The following is a 16720-nucleotide window of genomic DNA, read 5'->3' on the forward strand; positions in this document are numbered from 1 at the left end:
CTGTGACCTGTGCAGAGGGTGAGGATGTTGGCGAGCTCTGTGACCCCATGCTGGGTGTAGTCAGGTCACAGCACAGCAGGAAGACCAGGAAAAGCATGGATGTCAGGAGCGGAGCAGTGGCCGGAGCAGGAGAGGTACGCCGATTTTTTTTTTTCTGTCTGCACTGCGGTCTGATGTGACGCCCGGGATCTTATGCACAATGGGGCTCTGAAGTCAAGTAACCAGACATGTCAATGTTGGGCCTATTTTATGTTGTTTTTTTTTTAAATCTTCTGAAATATCAGCAACTACTTAAAGGGAACCGGTCACATTGAACATTGTGTTTGAGCTGCAAGCGGCATACTATAGAGCAGGAGGAGCTGAGCAGATTGATAGCTTTTTGTAGGAAAAGATTTAGTATAACTTGTATTTTAAACATTAAAATTCTGGGCTTTGAAGTCAGGGAGTAGGTCTTATCAGTGAATGACAGCCTTCCCTCTATGAGGAGGAGGTCCTATCAGTGAGTGACAGCCTTCTCTCTATGAGGGGACGGTCCTATCAGTGACAGCCTTCCCTCTATGAGGCGGCGGTGCTATCAGTAAGTGACAGCCTTCCCTGTATGAGGAGGAGGTCCTATCAGTGAGTGACAGCCTTCCCTGTATGAGGAGGAGGTCCTATCAGTGACTGACAGCCTTCCCTCTATGAGGAGGGGGTCCTATCAGTGACTGACAGCCTTCCCTCTATGAGGAGGAGGTCCTATCAGTGAGTGACAGCCTTCCCTCTATGAGGAGGAGGTCCTATCAGTGACTGACAGCCTTCCCTCTATGAGGAGGGGGTCCTATCAGTGACTGACAGCCTTCTATCTATGAGGAGGGGATCCTATCAGTGACTGACAGCCTTCCCTGTATGAGGAGGAGGTCCTATCAGTGACTGACAGCCTTCCCTCTATGAGGAGGGGATCCTATCAGTGACTGACAGCCTTCCCTCTATGAGGAGGGGATCCTATCAGTGACTGACAGCCTTCCCTCTATGAGGAGGGGGTCCTATCAGTGACTGAAAGCCTTCTATCTATGAGGAGGAGGTCCTGTCAGTGATTGACAGCCTTCCCTATGAGGAGGCGTTCTTATTAGTAATTGACAGTCTTTACCATGAGTGTGAACACATAAATAGCCACCAATCACTGATAGGACCTCCTCCTCATAGAGAGAAGGCTGTCACTCACTGATAGGACCTCCTCCTCATAGAGGGAAGGCTGTCAGTCACTGATAGGACCGCCTTCAATCCCATTCCCTAATATTATACATTATGGAACTGAACATTTTTAAATCCCATGACCGGTCCTCTAACAGCTATGCGCCAAGTTACAGGCTGCAATTATTTAAGATAACATCCATAATTTTCAGACCCTCTGATATAAAGTTTACAACCTGCTCCTAGTTTCAGACTTTTCTCACGTGGATATGTCCCGCACACTAATGCATGCTAGACATTAGGTCTGTGGGGCCACCATAAGCTTTATTACTGGATTGATTTCTACAGCTCATTAGGAATCTCCTCTTACTAAGGCCTCATGCACACGACCGTTGTTCTGGTCCACATCCGAGCAGCAGGTTTTGCAGCTCGGGTGCAGACCCATTCACTTCAACGGGGCCACAAAAGATGCAGACAGAACTCCGTGTGCTGTCCGCATCTGTTGCTCCGTTCCGTGGCCCCGCAAAAAATAAAAAAAATATAACCTGCCCTATTCTTGTCCGTTTTGCGGACAAGAATAGGCAGTTATATCAGTGGCTGTCCGTTTGCAGAACGCACACATCCATGTTTTGCGGATCCGCAATTCGCGGACCGCAAAACCTTACTGATGCGGTTTTAAAACTCCTGCTCCTCTCTGCTGCCATTTTTCACACCAAAAGAAAGAGCAGAGAGCCAGCATAGCCAGGGGCAGTGTGCAGCCTGATCTACATCACAATCAGCAGCACCTGGAGCCACGTGAGGGAGTTCCAGAAATTGCATAAAACCTACAATTTTTTAGGTAGGATTTTAATAAATACAATTCAGTAAGTTGCTTAATTAGGCATTTAAAAATTAACCAAAAAATTACATATTCTGAAGCTGTGTTTTAGAGCGGCCATTACAGTAGTTTGGGGGTCTTCTCCACAGGGAAGGGGGTTCTTTGGTGACAAGATTCCCTTCAGAATGGCTGATCCACTACAAGCATGCATGGTTAAATGCTTGTTTAGTATGTGAATCCCTTTGGGAATGTTGTGGGATATATTCCAAGTCTGATTTACAGAGAGAATCTTCCATTACATCATTAAAGGGATTCTGTCATGAGATTTTACCCCTATAACCTAAACATATGCCCATGTCCGTACTAATAACATGAATCCTAAGCTGGCCTTATTAAATCTGCTTGTGGCTCTATTAGCCCAAAAAACAGGTTTTTATAACCTGTCAATGACCTACCTAAGGTGCCCAAGGGGACGTCCGTTAATACAGGGTGCCTGGCCGCACCCATCGCCGTGTGGTGCCCAGCGCCGCCTTCCCTGTCTACAGTGCCACCTTCCCTACCTCAGCGCCGCCTCGGCAATCCTCCTGTCCCTCTGCTAGATCCTGCGCGTGCGCACAAGGCTCAGCCTGATGCGCCCGTGCGGACTCCTGGCAGCGGCTTCGTTGAGCGAAGTGCGCATACGCATCAGGTTATAAAAACCAGTTTTTTTGGGCTAATAGAGCCACAAGCAGGTTTAATAAGGCCAGCTTAGGATTCATGTTATTAGTACGGACATGGGCATATGTTTAGGTTATAGGGGTAAAATCTCATGACAGAGTCCCTTTAATGCATCAAAATCGTACATACCTTGCTCTTCAGCTGTATACGGCTTTACAGCTGCTGTAAGTGTTCCAATAGATGCAGTAAACTGATGCAAAGCCCAGAAACGCACATGCGTCACACGTTAGACATCCGGCAGTCAAGCAACCTGCAAGACAAACGATTAGAACATACTTATTATACAGAAGAATGGTTTAGGATCTTCTTTTAGCCTGGGAAGAAGGGGTGCAAATGAGCTCTTCACAAGCTCTGCCTCTGATGCCACCAGATGTAAGGCAGCTATCCTACAAGTCAATGTTGGACCCTTAAAACAGGCCTTGCGACATGACTCTAGCGTCACCTGCGATGCTAGGGAGGCTTGTCCCCGTCAAAGCCCGCTATTAATAATGAGTTACAGTAATCAAGGAGGGTATAGATCAGGGCAACAATGAGAGTTTTTGTTGTTTCCACAGTAAGAAAGGGGCGGATTCTAGATAAATTTTTGAGGTGCAGGCAACATAAGCAGGCAAGAGATTGAATACAAAGGGTGAAGATCGGTGGCAAACCTAACACTGAGACAGCGGGCTTGCCGCTTAGGTACGATTATGGTGCCACACTGAGAAGGAGACAGTGATTGACGGCACCCTTACTTGAGGCAATTAGTGGGAAGAAGCATTCCTACCAACACTTGTTCCCGATAACTGCCCCAATATGGAGCCCATGATAAAGGTCCTTTTTACATTAGCTATAATAGAAATTGCAAATTGTTGAAATTGTTATAGGAAATCAGGGTTGATAAAAAAAATCTATGATTTAATAAAAAATAAAAAAAAAAAATCAGATTTTTTTTTATATAAAAATGCTTTTTGCGGAAAATATATTACCATCCAAAGGCTATTCCATCATTAAATAAAGATTCGTTTTTTAATCATGTAGAATAAGGCTGTATATGTTGAATTTTTTTGGTAAATAAATTCCATTAATCCATTCACAATCAGTGATGGCCAGTTCGCATTGTTCGCCCGCGAACACATGCGGGCTGCCATCTTTTTTCACAAGTCCGGCGATGCACAGGTAAGCCCTTACCCTGTGCGCGAGCCGGTCTGAAATCAAATGCGGTCACTGGGAGCCGGCAGTTCTGAGAACAGCCGCCGGGGGCCTTCATCGGGCTGTTCTCAGAACTGCCTGCTCCCGGTGACCACATTTGATTTCAGACCGGCTCGCTTACAGGCAAGGGCTTACCTGTGCATCGCCGGACTTGTGAAAAAAGATGGCAGCCCGCATGTGTTCGCGGGCGAACAATGCGAACTGGCCATCACTGTTCAATGTCATGCTCTTCCAGAGGTTTTTGTAAGATTATTGGGCAGTTTCTCTGCCTACAAGATATTATCACAGATGCTTGGTTTACTTTTGCAGTTCTCAAAACTGAATTTGACTCAGCAGAGATCACATGCCTCTTCTTCACAGCAAAAATGTTATAACGTGAACAGAGTTGAGAAAAAGACCTTAATCCTAACTTCTACAAACCTATGAATGCAGAATCAACCTAATCAAACTAATATGAAAAGTTCTTATTCTAAAAATCTTCATCTACTTGCATATTATAAGTTATACCAGCAAGAATTAGTCTTTATGTAGAAAACTATGATTTAAATCAAGCCTTGCTGACTAGTGATTTAAATCAAATCCACCCTGTAGGAAATAACAAAACGTTTTATTACAATACCAAATTGTACAGTTGTTGCAGTGCAAGCATGTAAATCATACTTCATTCATCATGGCAGAGAAGATACAAGAAGAACTGCTGGCCTGGCGCGGACCTCCTCAGCGGAGGAAGCTGAGAGCGGGAATGAAGTTTACAAAGCAAATCCCCTTTCATGGAAACTGTTGCATTCTGACTGCCAGGAGCAATCTTCCATTATCCACCAACACCCTGCATAGTCCGGCCAGCAGACCCCCCACGTCGCCCAGTCACCACCATACAGTGCATACTGCCCCAGTAAACGAGACGAGGCGCACACAAGGCCAAGGGCAGAATTCTCTAAAGATAAGAAAATAGCTTTTTTTCAGACTTTACCAACAATTTTGATGGGTGAAGTTTCAGGCAAACCAGTGATACCCCCAGAGGAACTCGGTAAGTTACAGGTTTATCCTATTGGTGGAAGTGTTGATTTTCATAGAATCAATGTAAATTAATGGGAGGCCATGTAAATATGACAAGTCAAGTACACAAAAGTGGGAGCTGCTATGTTACCTATGGCTTATAACAGAATTATACTGAGTGGAAGACCCTGCTTTATGATGTGCGCAGAACAATATCATACACACAGATAGAGGGGTCGTAGGCAAAGTGCCATAGGGGTCCATCGTCAGCCACTCAGGCCAAAGAGGCCCCTGTTTTGCATATAGAGACCATGACTACGAGCCGATTCAAAACACCATGCTCTGGAAACACTGGCCACATCTCCCGGACCGACCGCAGCTACCCTGCCCCGAACTGTCTGCATCATAGTGATTTAAGGGGTTAAGTCACTTCAGAAAATAGAATTTATCATGTAGATAAGGTTAATACAAGGCTTTTACTAATGTATTGTTGATATACAAATAACTTACTTTGCTGGCTGGATTCATTTTTCCATCACATTATACACTGCTCACTTCCATGGTTACGACCACCCTGCAATCCAGTGGTCGTGCATGCACAATATAGGAAAAGGCACTAGCCTATGTGCACTCTCATGGTCCCTGCCACTAGAGAAGACTTTACTATTTCCTATAGTGTGCAAGCACGGCCACCAATGAAGGATTGCAGGGTGGTCGTAACTATGGAAACGAGCAGTGTATAATGTGATGTAAAAATTAATTCAGCCAGCAAAGGAGACAATATGGACAATTACAACACATTAGTAAGTGACTTGTTTTAACTTTGTCTACATGATAAATGACACTGAAGTGACAAAACCCCTTAAGGTGCAGTCAGTCGCCTATCTGATCACTGGTCTTTTGTACTGTGCTTATATCACAATGTGAGTACAATACAACAGGCTGGCAACCGGATAGGAATGCTATGATGAAGTCAGTTCGGTCGGGGAAGCCGCGGTCAGTCCAGGATACACAGCCGACACAGACTGTCTTTCCCAAATAGAGCACGGTGGTGTTCATCAGTCCTAACCCCGCGTTTGACACTTCAAGCAATATGTGTATGAGCACTTGCTGCCATGTCTCATACTTTGAGAAACAAATATAAAAGTTAAATCAAATCCAGTATTAATAGACTTTAGCCGATATTATGTGAATTCCACCTCTTTAATACAAATCCATAGCCGGCCAGAGAATGTTGAAGAATTAGTGCGTCCTCAAATCCAGAGTTTTTTTTTTTTGTCTTGGCCATGAATAAGGTTTCCTACATCACACTGCAAGACGCTCCAAGACTAATGAAATCTTACAAAGAAAGAGGAGGTCACACTGCACGCTGAAGATCACTCCATCACTGTAGATGCCGGCATTATTGTCTAATGGGATGAGTGAAAGGCACTAATCCAAGGCTGGAAAACCCAGGTCATCTGTTCTCAAGATGTGACCTCTTGTTATTTCATGCATTCCTCAGCTTTCTGGCTCAAGACATCAGTCATAAGGCCTTGAGCTTACACAGCACAAATAGCCGGGGTGTAACTTACTTCATACATGTAATAGACAATGCAAAAAAAAAAAACAAATGTGTATATATAAAAATAATCAGGCCAACAGAAAAACCAGATGCCCAAGCGCCCACTTGCCAGTTTGGTGAAGGTGGCTTTTCACAGAATAAAAATACTTCCTAGAACCAAAGGAACTCAGGGGATAGCCAGGATTTATTTTTTCCTCTCAAAATCAATTTTTTTTAATAAAAAGTGATCAAAAAAAGTCACACACACCCACACAAAAAAAAAAACAACACACAACTATAGATATGTGGTGGCATTCTAATTGTACTGACCCAGAGAACCAAAGTAAAAGGTCCGTTTTACTGAATAGAAAACGCTGAAAAAACAAAACCCTAAAACTGTAGCGGAATTGTGTTTTTTCTTGTAAGGCTACTTTCACACTAGCGGCAGGATGGAGCCGACAGGCTGTTCACCCTGTAGGATCTGTCCGGCCGCTATATCGCCGTGCCGCAGCTCTGTCCCCATTGATTATAATGGGGACGGGGGCAGAGCTCCAGCGCAGCACTGCGAGAGGCCGTCGGACTAAAAGTACTGCATGTCCAACTTTTTAAGTCCAGCGGCCTCTTATCGCGCCGGAGCTCCGCCCCCAGCCCCATTATTGTCAATGGGGACGGAGCAGCGGTCCAGCGGCACGACGAAATAGCGGCAGGACGGATCCGTCCTGCCACTAGTGTGAAAGTACCCTTACTCCACCCTATTTGGAATTTTTTGCCTGCGTCCCACTACATTGTATGGAACCGGAAATGGTGCCAGTAGAAAGTACAACTTGTACCACAAAAAACAAGCCCTCATAAGGATGTGCGAATGGAAAAATAAAAAACAAAGTAAAAAGTTAAGGCTTTGGGAAGGCTGGGAATAAATGAAAAGAAACTCGCCCAGTAATTAAGGGGTTAAGTCCCACTGAATAGTGTCTTTCTGAATGCCCCTTTTATGCCTGGGACATAAAGCTGAATAAAGCAGAAGAGCTCATGTAACATTAGCCTCCAGCAAAAAAACTGCACGCTCATCAGTGCTGTGTTCACATGGTGGAGGTTACACACCGCGGCACTATGAACATTTATAGGGCCGTATGCACAGTCCCAACATCTTTCAGAGACCATTTCCAACTACAGGACCCCAACACCTATTGTGTGAATCCCGGGCTACCCCGATAATAGCGAGCACACACCATCGCGCTACTACTGAGCGCAGGCCAGAAGGGGTGAGGTGGCGGATGGCAGCAGGCGCAGTGCAGGTTCTGCAGGAGCTGACACAGCTCACAATCCATCTGGTCAGGGGGGACACTCCACTTCTCTCTATACACAATACAGGGACGGCAGCAAGTGGCGTCTACGCACCACTGTGGTTTTGACCGCCCTGAGAGACATCTGTCGAGGTGTACAGGGGAACACCAACTGCACAACTAAAAAGTAAGCTGGGCAACCAAAACCAAAGGATCTGTAGTGTCCTCCATATAGGTGGTCACCCAGCATTCTCAGAAACAGATGGCATAGTGATAGGCTCAGAGGTCGCAATGACACCTGTTCAGGCCATATTAATCCCCAGAGTGTCACGTGTATCAATATGGCCTCATGCACACGGCTGCCGTTTTTGCGGCTCGGATGTGGACCCATTCAGTGGGGCCGCAAAAGATGCGGACAGCACTCCGTGTGCTGTCCGCATCCGTTGCTCCGTTCCGCGGCCACGCAAAAAAAAAATAGAACATGTCCTATTCCTGTCCGTTTTGCAGACAAGAATAGGTATTTCTACAGGGGGCCACACTGGCGGCTTCGGTTTTTTGCGGATCCGCGGACCGCAAAAAAATGAACGGTCGTGTGCATGAGGCCTAAGGGTTAGACTTTTCCCTGCCGTTACAGCAAGGGCTACTGGACCAGCAGATATGGATAACATAACCCATGATGAACTGTCAATTCTAACTGTCAGAATATTGCATTAAAAAAAATATATATATATATATATCAAAACTAACAAATGTCCCAGTATCCAGGCTAGATTAAATGGATTGATTTTTCAGGATCACAAAATGGATGGCCTTTCCGCAGGACTCCCGGTGCCCCTGCTGATCAGCTGCTCAGGGCTGAAGCCTCCCCAAAGCTGTACACTGTATAGTGGCTGTGCTTGGTATTGCAGACTAGGCCTATTCACATGAATTGACTGAGATGCATATAGGCCATGTGACCGATTAAAGTGGCGCTGGCATAGTCAAATAGCTGATTGGCGGGGGAGCCAATCTGACTCCGACATATCAGATGCTAATAACCTATCCTAAAAACAGGTCATCTATACTGAATTTCCAGAAAACCCCTTTAACATTACAATTTTAATGACAGAGAAACCTGAGGCAGAAGACATCAGTAACCACTGCAATCAGTTAAAGGGCATCTGTAAAACTGGCTGACCTGTTAGGCTATTTTCACACTTGTGTTTGGTGCGGATCCGTCATGTATCTGCACAGACAGATCCGTTCAGATAATAAAACCGTCTGCATCCGTTCAGAACGGATCCGTTTGTATTATCTGTAACATAGCCAAGACGGATCCATCTCAAACACCTTTGAAAGTCAATGGGGGACGGATCCGTTTGGCTCAGTTTCGTCAGACGGACACCAAACCGCTATGGAGACGGAACGGAGGCAAACTGCTGCATTCTGAGCAGATCCTTTTCCATTCAGATAGCAAAAGGGCAAAACTGATTTGTTTTGGACTGCTTGTGAGAGCCCTGAAACTGATCACAAATGGAAAGCCAAAACGCCAATGTGAAATTAGCCTAACATGTGCACTTGGCAGCTGAAGGCATCTGTGTTGGTCCCATGTTCATATGTGTCCGCATTGCTGAGAAAAATTATCTTTTAATATATGCAAATGAGCCTCTAGGAGCAATGGGGGCGTTACAGTTACACCTAGAGGCTCAGCTCTCTCTGCAACTAGGAAATGTAAACGTGATCACGCCTGGCCCAGACTTCTCATGAAGTCTCACCCCGCTCTGTGCCCTTCAGTATCCGGCACACGCGCAGTATGGTAGAAGTAATGGAAACGCCCTCTCACTTACATATATTAAAATACTGTTTTTCTCAGCAAGGCGGGCACATATGAACATGGGACCAACACAGATGTCTTCAGCTGCAAAGTGCACATGTAACAGGTCAGCCAGTGTCATAGGGACAGATCTGCTGACAGATGCCTACCGAAAACGATAGGACTTTCCTATGCGGTCTGTTAATGGCTAGGATATGCCATCACTTTATGATCAGTGGGCCTTTGATCTCTGGGACCCCCTCTCAACCTGAGAATATAGAGGCCACAGTACTGATTTAGGACTGCATCCCCTTTACTGGTTCCCTGGCCACTGAGCAGGGAGCTGCAGCAGTAGGGTTGCAACTGGTATCGAATAGCCTAGTATCAGTCAGATGACATGGCGCGTGCCATGTTCTCCTCAGCACCACTGTGATGCGGCTGCCACCAATGAGAATAGCAGTGAGGAGGAGGGGAGGAGCTGTGACCACTGCGCCACCCATAAATGTAATTTACCCCTAAATACAAATGTGATACGTCCGACACCCGCCGCCTACATACCCGGCCTCTATGACAGGGCACAGTGATCAGCCAAACCGCGTCTATTAACCCCTCAGGTGCGGCACCTGAGGGCTTAATAGAAGCAGTTTGGCTGATCGCTGTGCCCTGTCATAGAGGCCGGGTATGTGATATGGCCAGTGCGCCCCTGCTCAGTATTCTAATCATTGGTGGCAGTGGCCACAGGGTAGGGGTGGGTGATATGGCCTAAAATCTATATTGCGATATAATTTGAAGCATGTGTGATATATATTGCGATATATTATTTTCTTCTGTATGTATACAAAAAATACAAATTAATAAACTTTGCAAGAAATTTTTAGAGGGTGCAGTTTTTGGCTATCTTCGTATTCCAAAACGTGCTTCACTTTGAGGTGATGAAACAAATTGGTTGTATTCCCTTTCTTTGCTATTATTCTCGCCCGGCATAGTTTGCAGATTATATTTTTCTGTTCCACATCCGACCCCTTAAACCCAAACCAGGTCCATATGACCGACGTCGCACCGGTCTTCTTTATGAGCACCTCCTCTTCCTCCCCACATGTAAGCTCCTCCATGAAAGTGACCAAAACAGGCACAGCTTGATGACATCTAGGGCGCCTGCAGGAAACGATTGCTAAAATAATCGTGTACTCGTCTCTAAATAAGACAAACCTTCTCTAAAGACCTAAAGTATTACTACTAACGTATCGCTAATTGCTTTCTAAAAACAATATTTTTATGTGCCTGTGGTATAGCAAATCAGCCCCATGCCATCAGTCAGCGTCAGCCCCATGGCATTTGCCAATTGCCATCATCAGACATGTCCCCCAGAGCCAGTGCCATCAGCCCCAAGGCATTTACCATCATCTATCAGACTGTGATGATGGCAAATGCCATGGGGCGCTGATCTGATGGCACTGGCTCACTGGGGGACACATGTCTGAATAAGACATGTGTCCCCCAGCAGTGAGCCAGTGCCATCAGATCAGCCCCATGTGGCATTTACCATCAGACTCCATGTGTCCCCCCTGCTATATATTCAGACAGAGCAGCCGGTCTCAGTGCCATCAGAAGATGATCAGGTTCTGGCTATCCTTTGCAAAAATATCCTTTCCTTATCCACTGCCGAAATTGATGCACCTGGATATATTAAATGGCACAGATCCATTTCATTCCGGTTTTGAGGTCCTCTGACGAATCTCAAAACTGGAAAGCCACAGCACAAGTGTGAAACAGGCCTAAGAGAACATTACGATGCATATTCTCCTCTACTTTCTGCGTGAAGTGGATGGCAGCTTGTCTCTACCCACCATCTCTGAAAGAACTCTCTGAAGAAACCTAGAGAAAGAGCCTGCAAAGGGAAAAGTGCTAGACAATGCCAAAGACAAGTCAATCAGTAGCCAGAAATAGTGGTATTCCTCAAGAACGCACATTGTACTATTGATTAAAGGGGTTTCCTAGATATTTTTACCGATTACCCATCCGCTGGAAAGGTCAACAATATCTGATCAGTGGGGGTCTAACACCTGGGACCCTGCCGATCAGCTGTCCAAGAAGGCAGCGGCGCTCGCAGTAGCACCACAGCCTTCTCCCTGTTTCTGTAAGTCATGTGACAACACGTTCATTGGTCACAAGGCCAAGGCGCAGCTCAGCCCCATTAAAGGGTTTCTGTCACCTGAAAAAAGGGTATTAAGCTGGCTGACATCAGCGATGTGCTAATGTCAGCTGAACATAACTATATTACTGCCATCTCACTGCGTGCCGCCGTTATTGAGAAAAAAAATAACTTAAAATATGCTAATTTGCCTCTAGGTGCAAGGTGGGGGGGGGGGTGTTGCCCCCGCTCCTAGAGGCTCCGTTCTCCACCTCTGGCCTCGCCCTGCTACACTAGATTGACAGGCATCGTTGGACTCCTACCTCCGGCCCTGTCTGCAGTGTAAATCTCGCACCGCTAAGTATTCGGCGCAGGCGCATTGAGGAAGCTGGCAGCCGGCGAGCGTCCTTCCCTTACTGCGCCGAATACTGAGCGGTGCGAGATTTACACTGCAGACAGGGCCGGAAGTAGGAGACCAACGATGCCTGCCCCTGTCAATCTAGTGTAGCAGGGCGAGGCCAGAGGTGGGAGAACGGAGCATCCCCCCCCCTCCACCTAGAGGCAAACTAGCATATTATAGAAGTTATTTTTTCTCAATTACGGCAGCAGGCAGCGAGATGGCAGTAATATAGGTACGTTCAGCTGACATTAGCACATCGCTAATGTCAGCCAGCTCAATACCCATTTTTTAGGTGACAGAAACCCTTTAAAGCGAATGAGGCTGAGCTGCTATAACAAGCACAACCGCTACCCATGTACAGTGCTGTGCCTGGTGAGCAGCGAAAAAGCTGCGGTGCTACGGCGAGGTCCCACGTCTTCTCAAACAGCTGAACGAAGGGGGTCCCATCAGATACTGATCACCTATCCCGAGGATGGGTCACCAGTAAAAATCTCGTAAAACGTATTTAATACAAAAGGTTGTTGAAAGGTTAGTGACGCTTTAGAGAGTACCTGTCACCTCTGACATTTCTGGTTTAGTAACTACTTATATTCCTCCATTCTGGAGCATCTTTATTTATAACTATGTTGTGCAATTCCTCTAGTATTCCTGCATGGATTTTATACATCAAGGTACAACTGGGTCTGATTAGGGATGCGTCCTCCCTGTACAGTCTGAGATTGGTGTTCTTACACACAACTGGCAGCACCCACACAACTCCGTGACAGGTGTGCTCACCTGGGCTGACACCCAGTGATAATACATGGCTGGTGAGGTCACAACGCAGCTATTTAGATAATGCAAGAAGGTGATATTCAAAAGCAAATAATGACGAGATGGAATAACCGGCAGCGCTCCACATGAATGTGTAGAACCTGTATGACAAAAATAAGAATGAACCCGGCCCATTTAATCCATGTGGAAGGACGGTGCATTTTTAATTGTGGTGCAGCCATGACTGTAGAACAGTCGGGTCATTCTCGGATACATTATTTCGCTGCTTCGTAGTTTTGCAATCTTTCATCAAGAAATGTAAATAGGACACCCACAAGAAATGACGCGAGACCAAATAAATGTAAATTGGGAAATGACAAATCACAATCTAATCATTCAACACACACACACAGTCCTAGTACCAGCACAACACACAGCGGCGCTTGTCACATCATGTAACACATCTGGGGAATAGGCTGCTGATTCTTTATGCTGTGATTAATTATAGTAATTTATGAGGCCAAAGAAGATTTGCATTTGGCCCTGTTAACAATTACGTCAGGGTTTCTGTCTATGATGTTAACGACGATGCACTGCTGGGACCATGATACGACGGATACCACCAGTGCCTGAGAACCCATTAACTTAGGCCTTGTTCACATCTCCAGCAAACTGATCCGGCACAAATGCTGGCTGAGGGCCGGACATGGGAAATCGGCCAGATCACCGCCGGACATCACTACAGTCAATTGGCATCCAGTGGTTAAGTAGAGTCCGGCAATGCCGGATCAGAGGATAACCCAGCAGGCTGTTCTCTGCTGGAACAACCTGCCACATCTTACAATGGGGTCCAAAGGAATCTGTAAGAGACGCTGACACTAGAAAGAAACTGAACCCACACCGCAAAATCCACGTTACATGCATATTTGCCTGTTTCACCCTTTCACTGGTGCAATTGCTCCGGTGCCAGAAGCAGACATCTTTCTAGAGCAGCGAGCTCATCTCCACAGCGCTGCTCGCACTGAAGTTAGTCCGTTCACTACAAAGCAGACTGCGCTGTCTGCAGCCAACACGGGAGATATCGCCCAACAGCAGATCGGCGAGGGGAGTCAGACCCCCACGAGCAGCTAGTGACGGACTAACCTGACGATAGCCCATCACTTAAAGAGGACCTTTCACAGGAATTTTCTAGTTTAATTAAATATATATCTTTCCTTGCGGAGTACCCCCCGCTGATGCAGACTCCCTGCAGCTTTCCCGCTCAGTATGTTAATCCTCAGCATCGGTACAGGGAGGAGAAGACACCAGGGTTTCTCAATGGGCGTCTCCAGGGAGAAAAAACTGCTCACCTTCTCCCTGGCTGTGACGCTCTCCGCTGTGATTGAATTGCGGCACAGCCAGGGAGAAGGAGACGCCCATTGAGGAACCCTGGTGTCTTCTCCTCCCTGTACGGATGCTCAGGATGAACATACTGAGCACGAAAACTGCAGGGGGCACAGAGGGGCATACGAGCAGTATTAAAAAAAAAAAAAAAAAAACAACCAGGGTGTCAGCATCAGCGGGGTTACCCTGCAAGGAAAGGTATTTAATGAAACTAGAAAACTCCTGTGAAAAGGTTCTCTTTAATAATAAAGGTTAAGAACCCTTTAAAAGGGTAACTCATGTTTTCATCAAAAAATCTATTTTAGCATATGGTACTGCTGCAGCATTACGCATGAAGCAACCTTTATTTTTTTCACATTCCAATGTTTGCCTTGAGTTTTTCCCTTAGTTATGGCTGTTTAAACATTTACAATATGAGGACCTTCTCAAGATGGCTCCTCCGCCAGTTCTCTGAGGCCAAAACTGCTTTCCCTCACTTCACATACACACTTGCTGCAGCCACAGCTCCTCACTCTGAAGCCTAATGCAGGCATGCAGTGTGAAGGACCGGCCCGCTGTCTTCTGTTTATACTAAAAGGAAGACAGACAAGCCCTAGCAATGGTCTTTTAAAGGGAACCTGTCACTGGGATTTTGTGTATAGAGCTGAGGACATGGGTTGCTAGATGGCCGCTAGCACATCCGCAATACCCAGTCCCCATAGCTCTGCGTGCTTTTATTGTGTTATAAAAAACCATTTGATACATATGCAAATTATCCCCCATAACAGTGCCATCCACAGATCCCCCCAATAACAGTGCCATCCACAGATCCCCCCCATAACAGTGCCATCCACAGATCCCCCCCATAACAGTGCCATCCACAGATCCCCCCCATAACAGTGCCATCCACAGATCCCCCCCATAACAGTGCCATCCACAGATCCCCCCCATAACAGTGCCATCCACAGATCCCCCCCATAACAGTGCCATCCACAGATCCCCCATAACAGTGCCATCCACAGATCCCCCATAACAGTGCCATCCACAGATCCCCCATAACAGTGCCATCCACAGATCCCCCATAACAGTGCCATCCACAGATCCCCCATAACAGTGCCATCCACAGATCCCCCATAACAGTGCCATCCACAGATCCCCCCCATAACAGTGCCATCCACAGATCCCCCCCATAACAGTGCCATCCACAGATCCCCCCCATAACAGTGCCATCCACAGATCCCCCCCATAACAGTGCCATCCACAGATCCCCCATAACAGTGCCATCCACAGATCCCCCATAACAGTGCCATCCACAGATCCCCCATAACAGTGCCATCCACAGATCCCCCATAACAGTGCCATCCACAGATCCCCCATAACAGTGCCATCCACAGATCCCCCATAACAGTGCCATCCACAGATCCCCCATAACAGTGCCATCCACAGATCCCCCATAACAGTGCCATCCACAGATCCCCCATAACAGTGCCATCCACAATTTGTTGTTATATGGCCTTTGAACATAACTTTTCAAGTAAAATCATATAAACCTCTTTGTTTTGTAATTTTGGTGTTTTTTCCCCGATTAAATTATCGACAACTAATCGATTATTCAAATAATCGTTAGCTGCAGCCCTAATGGAAATGAAATTTCAGAATTTCACTTTTTTTGGCAGATTTTCAATTTTAATAAAGAATTTTCCACTAACAAAGCAAGGGTTAACAGCCAAACAAAACTCCAAATTTGTTGCCTCGATTCTGTAGTTTACAAAAACACCCCATATGTGGTCGTAAACTGCTGTACGGGCACACGGCAGGGAGAAGGAAAGTAAAGCCATATGGTTATTGGAAGGCAGATTTCACTGGGATAATTTCAAGCTGCCATGTCACATTTGAAGACCTGCTGATGCACCTATAGAGTAGAAACTCCCCAAAAATGACCCAATTTTGGAAACTACGGGATAAGGTGAAAGTTTTGTTGGTACTATTTTAGTGTACATATGATTTTTGGTTGCTCTTTTTGTGAGGCAAGATAAAAAAAAAATGTTTTGGTACAATTTTTTGTAGAGCAGGTTAATTTTATAGGGCAGGTTATTACGGACGCGTCGATACCTAATATGTATGCTTTTTTATTTATGTTTTACACAATAAAAGCATTTTTGAATAAAAAAAATCATGTTTTACTGTCTATATTCTGAGAGCCCTAGTTTTTTTATTTTTTGGGCGACTGTCTTAGGTAGGGTCTCTTTTTGCGGGATGAGATGACGGTTTAATTGCCACTATTTTGGGGTGCGTATGACTTTGATCACTTGCTATTACACTTTGTGATGTAAGGTGACCAAAATGGCTTTTTTTACGGTGTTCACCTGAGGGGTTAGGTCATGTGATATTTTTATAGAGCCGGTTGTTACGGACACGGAAATACCAAATATGTATACATTCTTTTTATTTATGTAAGTGTTACACTATCATTTTTGAAACAAAAAAAATAATGTTTTAGTGTCTCCATATTCCAAAAGCCATAGTTTAATTTTTTGGGCGATTGTTTTAGGTAGAGGCTCATTTTTAGTG

At 45.7% G+C, this 16720-nt stretch overlaps 1 protein-coding gene across 1 annotated transcript in view; it reads right to left on the reverse strand.

Annotated features, from left to right (window-relative positions):
* The window catches only part of LARP4B (La ribonucleoprotein 4B), a 123822-nt gene that overhangs the window by 98653 nt on the left and 8449 nt on the right, over positions 1-16720 (reverse strand). The window contains exon 2 of the mRNA XM_040434214.1: positions 2834-2954. The gene's annotated coding sequence lies outside the window, so the exon portion shown is untranslated. The remainder of the gene's footprint in view (positions 1-2833; positions 2955-16720) is intronic.

Source organism: Bufo bufo, chromosome 5, assembly GCF_905171765.1.
Source record: "Bufo bufo chromosome 5, aBufBuf1.1, whole genome shotgun sequence".
NCBI classification, from domain to species: domain Eukaryota; kingdom Metazoa; phylum Chordata; class Amphibia; order Anura; family Bufonidae; genus Bufo; species Bufo bufo.